The 9,489-nt window shown below is 38.0% G+C and overlaps 1 pseudogene; it reads left to right on the top strand.

Moving 5' to 3' along the window:
- Positions 1-7,387: 7,387 nt before the first annotated feature.
- On the top strand, positions 7,388-8,316 carry LOC102020058 (annotated as a pseudogene).
- The last annotated feature ends 1,173 nt before the right edge of the window (positions 8,317-9,489 follow it).

Genomic DNA, 9,489 nt, shown 5'->3' with positions numbered 1-9,489 from the left:
GGTTCCTCTAACAAAGATTAGGTAGCTAAGTGTGTTTCGGTTGTGGCTGTTTCTTCCAGTCTGTTCCATTGATCCTCAGGCCTGTTTTTTAGCCAGTACCAGGTTGATTTTATGACAGTAGCTTTATAGTATAATTTCAGATCAGGGATTGTGATTCCACTGGAATTGTCCTTGTTGCCAGGATTGCTTTTGCTTTTCTGGGTCTATTGTGCTTCCAGATTAATTTCAGGCATGTTTTCTCAATATCCGTGAGTATGTTAATGGTAGTTGAATGGGAATTGGGTTGAATGTGTACAGCAGTTTTGGGAATATCACCATTTTCACAGTGTTCGTTCTTCCTGTCCATGAGCAAGGAATATTCTTCCATTTACTGAAATCTTCTTCGATCTCTTTTTTTCAGAGTATTGTAGTTTTCACTGTGGAGATCTTTTTACTTCTCTTATTAGATTGATTCCTAAATATTTCAATTTCTTGAATGTTATTTTGAAAGGTATGGTTTCCTTAATTTCTCTCTCAGTCTGTTTGTCGTTTGTTTATAGGAATGCTATTGATTTTTGGGTGTTGACATTGTATTGATGTTTGAGTGTTTATGTTGTATCCAGCTACACTGCTGAATTTGTTAATAATTCAAGGAGTCTTCTTGTGGAGGTTTTGGGGGTCTTCCATGTAAATTATCATGTCATCTACAAATAGTGGTAGTTTTACTTCTTCCTTTCCTATCTTTATTCCTTGTATTTCTCTCTCCTGTCTAATTGCTCTGGCTTGTGATTCCAGACTTCTATTGAACAAGAGTGGTGATAGCAGACATCCTTGTCTTGTTTCTGATTTTAAAGTAAAACATTGCAGTTTTTGTACATTGAGAATCATGTTGGCTGTTGGATTGTCATGGATGGCTTTGGTCATGTTAAGGTAAAGATGATCTATTCCTATTTTCTGTGGAGTTCTTCTCATGCATGCATGTTGCACCTTTTTGAAAGCTTTTTCTGCATCTATTGAGATGATCATGTGATTTTTGTCATTGGCTCCAGTGATATGGCATATAACATTTATAGATTTGCAAACATTGAACCAACCTTGCATTCCTGGAATGAATCCACCTTGGTTGTGATGTATGATTTTCTTGATAATTCACTGCACTCTATTTGCTAGTATCTTATTGAGTATCTTTGCATCTATATTCATGAGGGAGATTGGTCTGTACTTCTCCTTCTTGGTTGGGTTTTTCTCTGGTTTTGGTATCAGTATGATACTTACCTCCAGAAATGAGTTAGGGAGAATTGCTTCCTTTTCAATTTCATTGAATAATTTGAGGAGGGTTCATGTTAAATCTTCTCTGAATGTCTTGTAAAATTCTGTTGTGAATCCATTCGGGCCTGGGCTTTTCTTTGTCGGTAGGTTTTTAATCATGCTTTCAATCTCATGTATTGATGTTGGGCTGTTCAGGAATTTGATATCTTCGTGACTCAACTTTGGTAGTTCATACATATCTAGGAACCTGTGCATTTCGTCTGAGTTTTCTATCCTATGGGAGTAAAGATTTACAAAGTAGGTATTAATGATCTTCTGAATTTCTGAGGAATCTGTAGTAATTTCATCCTTTTCTTTCCTCATTATATGAACTGAGTTCTTTCCTTCCTTTTCTTGATAAGGTTGACTAGGGGTTTATCAATTTTGTTTACTCTTTCAAAGAACAAGCTCTTTGATTCATTTATTTTTTGAAGTGTTTTCTTTGTCTCAATTGCATTAATTTCTGCCCTAATCTTTATAATCTCCTCCCTTCTTTGGGCTTTGGGCCTGACTTGTTCTTCTTTATCTAAAAGTTTGAGATGTAGCATTCGGCTACTTATTTGTTCTCTTTCTGTTTTCCTTATGTGTGAATTCACTGCTGTAAATTTCCCTCTGAGGACTGCTTTCATTGCATCCCAGAGATTCTGAGACATTTTAATTTGTTTGTAGGTAATTTTTAATTTCCTCTTGAATTTCTTCTGTGACCCTTTGCTTGTTCAGGAGTTTGTTGTTTAATTTCCAAGTGTTTATGAAATTTTTGGAGTTCCTTTTATCATTAATTTCCATTTTCAATATACTGTGGTCAGATAATATGCACGGGATAATTTCAGACCTTTTGCATTTTAGAAGGTATGTTCTGTGGGCTAGGATGTTTGTTTTAGAGAAAGACCCATGTACTGCTGAGAAAAATGTGTATTCTGATGTTTTGGGGTGGAACCCTCTGTATACATCTACTAAGTCCATTTGTTCACAGCTTTGGTTCAGATGTATTATTTCCTTGCTGATTTTTTGTCCAGTTGACTGATCTCTTTGTGTCAATGTGTTGCTGAGGTCCCCTGTTACAGTAGTGTTATTAATTATATGGGTTTTCATGCTTGTTAAGATTTGTCTTATATAATTTTTAGCTCTGATATTTGGTGCATACATGTTTATGGTTGTTATCCAATCCTGTTGCAGTTTTCCCCTGACTAGTACATGGTGGTCTTCTTTATGTCTTTTGATTGTTGTCTGTTTGAAGTTTACATGGTCTGCAAACAGAATAGCTACCCCTGCTTTTTTCTGGGTTCCTGTTGCATGGAAAATTGTTTTGAATCCTCTGAGTTGTAGTCTGTGGATAAACCCTTTTCAGTGAAATGTGTTTCCTGTATGCAGCGTATTGTTGGATTTTGTTTTTTAATCCACTCTGCCAGTTTGTTTCTTTTCATTGGAGAATTGAGGCCATTTACATTTACCATTATAACTGATATGTATTTACTTATCACTGTCATGTTATTTACTTGCATTGGTGTCCTACTTTTTCTACCTGTTTACTTGTTTGCTCTTCTTTTTTTTTGGTTTTTCTCCGGTACCGGGAACCGAACTCACGACCTTGCGCTTGCAGGCAGGCGCTTCACCACTGAGCTAAATCCCCAGCCCCTTGTTTGCTCTTCTTGACGTTTCATTGCTACTGTTTTTCTTGAAATTGTGGTCAGATTTTTCTCTGTCTAGAATATCTTTTAGTACTCTTTGTAATGCTGGCTTGGTGCTCATGAAGTTCTTCAATTGTTCTTTGTCGTGGAAATATTTTATTTCTCTGTTGATTTTGAGGGATAGTTTGGCAGGGTACATCAATTTTGTTTGGAAGCTGTTCTGTCTCAGGACCTGTAATACTTCACTCCAAGCTCTTCTCGTTTGGATGGTTTGTGCTGAGAAGTCTGCTGTGATTCTGATGGGCTTTCCTTATATGTAATCTTTCTCTTTTCTCCAGCAGCTTTAATATTCTGTTCTTTTGCTGGAGATTGAGAACTTGTCTGTTATATGTCTGGGTGTAGTTTTATTTTGGTTGTGGTTCATTAGAGTTCTATATGCCCCATTTACCTGTATATCAGGTTATGTTTCAATGCTTGTGAAATTTTCTATTATTTCTGCAAACAATCTTTTTATGTCAGTTGTGTTTCTTCCTGCTGTTTCATTGACTCTTATAAGTCATATATTGTTCTTCTTTGCCTCATCCTGCAGCTGTTCAATTGGCTTTTTCCTGTATCCTTGTTGATTTTACGAGATGCTTTCTTTCACGGTCACTAGCTGCCATGCCATCTTCAAAGTCTGAGATTCTATATTCAGCTTCATTCAAGCAGTTTTGGCAGCTTTCAATGGCAGCTTTGTTTTCCTGGACGTCTCTTTGAATCTGGTTTGCATTCTAAATCCTTTCTATATTTTTTATTGAATGCTTCTGACCATTGCCTTTGTTTTTCTCTTTTCTTATATATTTCTTCTTCAGATGTTTTGAGGATTTCTTTCATTATTATTGTCATTTCACTTTTTGCCTGAGAGTTTATTTCTGATCTCATCTCTTCTGTGGCCTTATGGAGGTGTTTGTTTACTTCGATTGCAATCATTTCAGCTATTTCAGGCATGTATTTACCAAGTTCTCCTATACTGATATCTCGTGGACTTGTTCTGAGTGGGTAGAGTTCTGGGATTGTGTTTAATCCTTTGTTTTGTCATATTTGCTTTCAAATGCAGAAAGCTCAGTTTCCCTCTTCAGTAGCTGCACAGTAAAGGCCACTATTGTCCCTAGTTTTCCTGTTGGTTCGGTTTCCCCTGAGTGACCTCTGAGAAGCATTACTAGTCTCATGTTTTCTGGCAGTTTTTGGTTTATATGTTGTTATCCCCATTCTCAGAAACAGGCATTTGTGTCTGCTGATGGTCGACTGTCTGATCCAGCGTCCCCTTGCAGTTCAGGGCACATGCATGGCCCAGACTCCTGCCAGAGAAATCCCTGAGGCTTCTGATTGAGGACCTCCTCTCTGCCCTGGGTGCAGGGAGTGGAGAGACTCAGTCTGCAATTTTGGTGGAGTCCTGGATCACGTGCTCTGCCTTCAGCAAGTTGATGGGAAATACCCAGCTCTCTCCAGAAGTTTCAGATGTGAACCATGGCATGAAGGATTTTAGAAAGCAAACACAAAGATCTGAAGCTGGTCATGTTTCTGAAACTCTTAGTATGCTACACAAGAGAAATTAAAAATCGGTTTTTTTAATGGATTCAAAGCTTTTCTTCCTTGTAAAAATTGACCCCTAATTTGTGTGTGCTTGTTAAGAACCATCAAATCGCCTTTGTAAATTGCTTCAGAGACTCAGAATAGTGTAATATTGTCTTGGTTACCTTTCCCTCATTGCTGGGACAACATATCTGATGCCCAATATTAAGGTAGGGAAGGTTTATTTAGCTCACAGTCTGTGGAAATTTCAGTCCATACTCAAATTGCTCCAAGGCAGGGTGGCACATTGTAGAGGGCAGCCATCCATAGCCTTGGAAGATAGCAAAAGCAAGCAACAACAATATGGAGGAGTGGCAGCCAGTAGCCTCTCTCTCTCCCTTACATATGCAAACTATCCACCCCAGGGCGGGTGTAGTACTCACACCCATAATCCAAGCATTGAATCATGGATCAATCATAAACTCTAAAAGCCCACCCCATGACCGCATGAGGCTTTGGGGGGACACACAGACACAAACCATAACATTGCACCCCTGATCCCCCAAAGCCTCATACACATCCCTTCATGCAAAAACCATGTTAGTCCAGCTCTAAGAGTTGCCAAAATCCTCGCAATTTCAGCATTGCTGAAAAGTCCAAGTCCCAATCTCCTCTAACATGTAAGGCAAACTCTTAGTTGTGAGCCCCTGTACAAATGAAAAGTTAAACACTTCCAATGGCACAGAATAAACACTACCATTCCAAAAGGTACAAATAGGGGGATACAGAGCATGGAGACCAAAGCAAGTCCAAAATCCAGCAGGGCTAACATTATGTCCTATAGTTCCATGTCCAGCATCTGAAGCAATCTGTTGTACACTGTGATCTCTGAGGGGCTTGAATGACTCCACCCAGATGGCACTTCTGGTGGTTACAGCTTCCATGGCTTCTCTTTTAGGCCTGCTTTGCTCCATCCTTGCCACTTTGTTCACACAATCCATGTTCCTGGCTTTTCCAACATTCTGAGGTCTCCACTGCACTTTAGGCTTCTCACTCATAGCTTCACACATCGCCCTTTTAGGGGCACACTACCTGGCCATCCAGGCCTTCTGAAATCTAGAAGGAGGCTTTCTTAACCTCAGAATTCTTGCATTCTGTATGCACCTAAAACTAGTGCCATGTGGATAATGCTAAGGTCTGCTGCCAGCTGGAGCAGTAGGCAAGCTTTCCCCTCTCTTGGCCAGAGGGGTTGAGTGCCTGGATTCCTGGGCACTCTGCATCCAAACCTGAGGAGAAAATTCTCTATTCCCCTGCCATTCTGGACCACAGCACTCTGTGGCATTCTTCTCAAAGCAAAGTCTTTTACATTTGCAGTTTTGAGGTTGCGAAGGATGGAGACTTGCAGCTTCTTGTGATGCCCTCAGGCCATGTTTTCAATTCTCTTGTTCCTTCTGAGCAATGGAGATCTCCTTAGCCTTATCTTTGCAGTCCACAGATATCTGGGAGCTCCTTGTCTGGCCAAACTCACAACATTTTAAATCATCTTGCTGAGCTCTTTGCTCTTGATTCTCAATATAAATCTGGCTAAAAGCTCCCAACAATAGCCATGCCACTGCCTCAATATTTGACTGCCTTGAAATTTCTTTTGCCAGATTAATTAGTCCACCAGTCTCAATCTCATTCTTAAGCAAATTCTCTGGACATGAGCCAAATGCAGACAAACTTTCAGCCAAGCCATAACACACATCATCTGGAGTCCAACAACCAAAATAGTCCTTCTTCCCAGTTGATATCTCCCTAACCCTGTCTTTTCTGGTAGGATATCTATCAGCCTTCTGGGCTTGTGAGCTCTGACCAGAATGTCCCATACAGAACAGCCGAAGGTGTTGGAGATCTACTCTTTCAGATGACATTTCCGAACGTTTCCAAACACTTCCCACTAGCCATTTCCAAAGGCTCTTGAACTACATGGTCAGGTATAGTCACAGCAATGACCCCACTCCTCTGGTACCAAATTCTATCTTGGTTACTTTTCTCTCATTGCTGAGAGAAAATAAACTCCCAGAATGAAGGAAGAAAAGGTTTATTTAGCTCACAGTCTGTAGAATTTTCAGTCCATACTTGACTGGCTCCAAGGCAGGGTGGCACATGGTAGAAGGCAATCATTCATCGCCATGGAAGATAGCAAAAACAGCAAGAACAAAAGGAAGGAGTGGCAGCAAGCAGCCTCTTTCTCTCCCTTACATATACAAACTATCCACCCAAGGCAGGTGTAGCACTCAAACCTATAATCCCAGCATTGGATTGTGGATCAATCATAAACTCTAAAAGCCCACTCCATGACTGCACGAGGCTTTGGTGGACAACAAGACACAAACCATAACAAATATTTTCATGATCCTACATTCCTTAGAAACTGGGATAACATTATCTCAAGGAGTGACAGGTACTGATGAGTATAAGAAGACATAAAATTAACAGTAATTAATTACTATGTAGTCTATGTGAACAAATTACTACAAAGCCAAGATCACCTGAATCTTCTGATAGAAGAAAGCAATTCAAAGTAGAATTTCCACTATTAAATGCTTTCAATTGCTATATGTAGAAATATTGTTTTAAAATAATAGATAAACAATGTCAAATTGTAAATACAGGGCTGGGGATATAGCTCAATGGTGGAGCACCTACTTGGCAAGAGTGAGGTCCTGAATTCAATTCCCAGCAACCCCCCCCAAAATTAAATAGTTATGTGTTTATATGCTTAAAATTGCAAGCTCTGATATCATCAGTTATTATTATTATTATTATTATTATTATTATTAACAAATAATATAAAAGAATGCTAGAGCTAGCTGTGGCTGACTTTTAATATCTATTTTGTATATAAAGAACTTCTGGAACCCTTCTGCTTTGAGTAAATGGATCATAAAAGTGGATCTGTTGTGACTGAGTTTATTTTATTGGGATTTTCTGAACAATAGGAACTTCAAATTTTCTTCTTTGTGACATTTTCCTGGATCTACAGTGCTACCATGGTAGGAAGCATTCTCATTATGCTCACAGTGACATTTACTTCCACCCTTCATTCTCTAGTGTACTTCCTCCTTGGAAACCTTTCCTTTTTGGACATGTGCCTATCCACTGCCACAACACCCAGGATGATTCTAGATTTGGAACACAAGACCATCTCCGTATGGGGCTGCATGGCCCAAATGTTTTTCAGTCACTTCCTTGGGGGTTCTGAGATGACTCTTTCGATAGTCATGCCTTTTGACAGATATGTAGCTATATGTAAACCCCTACACTATAGAACCATTATGAGCCACAGATTGCTCACTGGGTTAGTGTTACCCTCCTGAACAACTGGTTTTATATACACCATGAGCCAGATATTAACAGTGGACTTGCACTTCTGTAGCTACAATGTCATAGACAGCATATATTGTGACCTTCCACTAGTGATCAGGCTTGCTTGTGTTGAAACGTATACCCTGGGGTTGTTTGTCATTGCTGACAGTGGGTTACTTTCTTTTATCTCTTTCGTCATGTTGCTTATCTCTTACACTGTCATTCTAAGCACTGTCCAGCAAAGACCATCCAGAGGGCTCTCCAAGTCTGTCTCCCATTGTCTGCTCACATTGTTGTGGGCACTGTGGACTTTGGACCCTCTGTCTGTATCTATGTTTGGCCATTCAGTAGTTTTGCAAGCCATAAAACCAGTGCTATATTTTACACTGTTATCACTCCCTTGCTAAATCTTATTGTTTACATCCTGAGAAATCAGAAAATGCAAGGGGTTATGAGAAAGTTACTGTTCCAAAATGTTACATCCACATGGACATTATAGATTTTAGGTGTATATAATTAACAATAGTTTTGTATAAGTGTGGTAAGATAAATTGAATACCTTATGTGTAATATATTAATTTACTTTTTTACAAAATAATCATAACCAATACAGAAAGAAAATTAACACTAAATTACTTTGAATTCACAGTTAAGGCTAATAGAACTTTGCTAATAAGTAGAGATCTACAACAAAATAGACATATGAGATCATTGGAAGTTTCCCCCTGAATTTTCAATGTATGTTTGTTGATAAAGGAATAACTATAAAAATATTATATTCTTTTTCCTGATAAGTTTAATATATACTATCATTTAGTTATATGTCATGAATAAATCATGGTTCATGCACTAGGAAAAAGTCAGTGAAAGGAGATTTTCAATAGAAACACAAAGGGAAGCTCTTGAAATCAAGTGATATTATTATAAATATCTATTGCAGATTTTTAAACCAAAATAAACAAAAAAATTTTCTTTATTTTATGTAATGTACCATACAACTTTACATTCTAAGGACTTTATACAAAACTGGAACATAATAAAATAAATCAAATGGATGATAAAAAATAAAGCAAATTATTTGTTATTAGAAATTAAATTTCTAGACAGTAAAAAAAATCTCACAGTCTTGTATTATAGAAAACTCCATAATAAAGAAATATCAAGCATATATTAGGAAAATATGCATCTGCTGGTGGGTAGGGTACTGCATTTGACAAAATACTATATAATATCTTTATATCTGTCAATAAAGCACATTCACAATCATAAAATTGCTTGTCTATGAAATATGTAAATCTGATAGAATTCTTCAAATAACATCTCCTAAAAATGCCAAAATCTCACATCTAGGATACAGTAAGAAGAGTGAATTCAATTTTAAATGGTTAAGCCCATACTGAACCATTGCTCATTTAGAGAATACCACTGCTGAGAGCTTTTATTTATTCATTTTTGTTTTTTTTGTTTTATAGCACTTTCAAATTGAGGACACTGTGTATTGGTTGGGCTTTGAACCACAGCAGAGATACAGATTAAAGACAATACTGAGGACTTAAATTGGAGGTGGGGAGTAAATAAATTGACCCTAACCAATGTTAAATATGTGTCTCAAACTTGATTCTTGGATGTGTTTAAGTAGTTGTTTCTATCTAAAGGATTAAGTTGGTCATCA

The sequence above is a fragment of the Chinchilla lanigera genome, unplaced genomic scaffold (genome assembly GCF_000276665.1).
Source record: "Chinchilla lanigera isolate Chin_1 unplaced genomic scaffold, ChiLan1.0 scaffold00149, whole genome shotgun sequence".
Classification (NCBI taxonomy): domain Eukaryota; kingdom Metazoa; phylum Chordata; class Mammalia; order Rodentia; family Chinchillidae; genus Chinchilla; species Chinchilla lanigera.
The sequence above is the reverse complement of the archived record's forward strand: the minus strand, read 5'-3'. Positions and strand labels throughout refer to the sequence as shown.